General features: G+C 38.2%; 1 pseudogene; it reads right to left on the reverse strand.

The window, feature by feature from the left end:
• Positions 1-1,762: 1,762 nt before the first annotated feature.
• On the reverse strand, positions 1,763-2,400 carry LOC149157883 (putative serine/threonine-protein kinase WNK11 pseudogene; annotated as a pseudogene).
• Positions 2,401-2,746: the final 346 nt, after the last annotated feature.

The following is a 2,746-nucleotide window of genomic DNA, read 5'->3' on the forward strand; positions in this document are numbered from 1 at the left end:
CTAGCCATTGTTGTTCAGTGCTCTCATCATAGATTACACATCTGAGAGATCTTAGTTTGGCTAATGCTTTCGGCAACTTCTTCAGCCCAGAGCACTCCCTCATATCCAGAATCTTTAAGTTTGATAACTAATCAAATTCCATGGGAAGGTCCTTCAAGGACCTGCATAATGAAATATCAAGAAATTCGAGTTGCTGAAGTGCAAAAATGGAAGGAAGAAGCATTGACAAACTTGGGCATATGCGGACAATCTCAGCACCCTAAGTGACCTTAACCTCCGAATGTGATCAGGTAACTTTTGGATAAGATGACAATTAGTGACAGATAACTTCTGGAGGTACGTTAAATTGCATATCTTTCCAGGCAGTTCCTCCAAATCACTGCAATGGTCAAAGTAAATTTCTTGAAATTTTGGAGACTTTGGAAAGTTATGTCCCTTATCCAATAAAGTCATCTTCCCCAAACCCTCACATTGGCATACAGACAACTTTTCCAAGCTCTCTGAGGATCCACAATACTCATAAAGAGGAGACACAATCAACCTCCCAAGTAGTACAGACTTTATTTGAGGAAATTTAGGGAAGCTCAACAGCCCATGAAGTGTTGAACGCTTAGAACTGTAATTGTATATTATAGCAACCTTTAGTTTTGGCATGGTATGTAAAAATCTTGGAAGACAGTAACGACTAGCAGTGAAAACTAAAGTCAATACTTCCACCTCAGGAAAGTTTATTTGACACCAATTTTGCTCTTCCATTGGACCTATAGTTCCCATAAATGTAAAATTCAGTATGTTATGCTGGTAAAAAATGTTTATCTAGCATTTTAATAAATTTGGAACATAAGTAGATTGATCAAAAAATGATTCAATGTGTAGGCAGTTAAAGAAAACAAGTTTTAGTAGTGACCTGTATGAATTGAAACAAATTGAGCCCTAGATGCTTGATCTTTGAGTGTTAGCCATTTTGTGGGAATATTATCCTCCTTTATAGGCATAAAAAGCCTCTTACAATGAATGGTACTATCCTAGTTGGCCAGACGGAAGGCTAAATCTTGCATCACATCATGTTGGGAAAAAGAGAGCTCAGAGGCATAGCCAAATGAGATGGCCCGACACCTGACACATCAAAAACTTATATTAACTAAGAGGAGTGAACCCGAAAGCCTCTTATTTCTATTGGTTAACACGTTGATCCTACGTTCCTAATTTCTAATAAATCATGTAAAAAAAATTAAGCCTAAAATTGCGGGTATAGTTAATTTTTCTCATATTTTTTTGCCTCAATTTTTTTTCAAAGTTCATGCTCTATCAAAGGATGCCACAAGCATAATAAATTAAGTACAAATATAAGTATGAACAGAGCAAAACAATCAAAAGGTTTATGAAAGGTAGCAAATCTAAACAAGTTCCTTACCCAGGGTAGCTTGTGAGATTTAGTATATTACGACTCTGCATAGATCGTCTATGTGGAAGAATCATCTAGGTTTTGCAGAGGAACCTTGTTCCAAGCAACCTCAATACCCTCTTCTTGATCAAAAGCTCGGTATACCTTATTCATAACACCACGACCCAACACATCTTCATAGCGACCATACCTACCAGTGGGATCTAGTTCCACAAAGGGCTCCCTATCTTTATCACAGGTGTTATATTCTACACTAGGCATTTCTCCACCTCCTATAGGAAAGGAAAGCCTTACCGCAGAATTCCAAATTAGGTTTCTCTTCTAATTTGAATTTAATGAACAGAAACCCTTACAGGGCTATAGGATGATAGAGAAATAGATATTTTTATAATCCTCCTCATATAATTCTGGAGCCATGAATTCCGGAGTACCGAGGGTAGAGTGCGCAGCATGAACATTTCTCAGGGTAGTGGCAAGACCCAGATCCCCAATCTTTAGAATGCCACGATTGCCATTCACAAAAATATTATTGTAACTCAAATGTCTATGAATTACACAAGGCTCATGATTATGAATATAATGCAACCCTCTAGTATCTGAAGTGACCAATCCTTCAAAGCCTTCGTTGAGACATGATGGTGCTTCTGGCGATACTCTCTCAGAGTACCCGAGGTACAGACCTTAGTAATGAAATTCACATGACTTGGCGTTCTATCCAGCCATGCATTGTAGAGCATAATTATGTTTTCATTCCCGAGAGATTTCAACAGACAGACTTCTGCATAGATCCTTTGTATGGAAGCATCATCTAGGTTTTGCAGAGGCACCTTGTTCCAAGCAACCTCAATACCCTCTTCTTGATCAAAAGCTCAGTATACCTTCTTCATAGCACCACGGCCCAACACATCTTCATAGTGATCATACCTACCAGTGGGATCCAGTTCCACAAAGGGCTCCCTGTTTTTATCATAGGTGTCATATTCTACACTAGGCATTTCTCCACCTCCAATAGGAAAGGAAAGCCTTACCCCACAATTCCAAATTAGGTTCCTCTTCTAATTTGAATTTAATGAACAGAAACCCTTGCAGGGCTATAGGATGACAGAGAAATAGAGATTTTCCCTAAATTCGGAAGACGAATAGACATCAAAGACAAAAGACTTTGCTTCATGTGGGATTCAGAAATCCACCCAATAAATTTAAGTGTAAAAAATAAAATTTCCACGCAAACTTAAATCAAACCAGGAAACCCAAAACCCTAAATCTATGTAGATCTTGGACCACTTGAAACAGTTATGGCTGGAACAACAGAGTAGTCTTTATTTGGTTATTGATTTCTTT

Source organism: Pinus tabuliformis, chromosome 5_2, assembly GCF_031772625.1.
Source record: "Pinus tabuliformis cultivar Carrire ecotype Pingquan chromosome 5_2, CPIR1, whole genome shotgun sequence".
NCBI lineage: Eukaryota > Viridiplantae > Streptophyta > Pinopsida > Pinales > Pinaceae > Pinus > Pinus tabuliformis.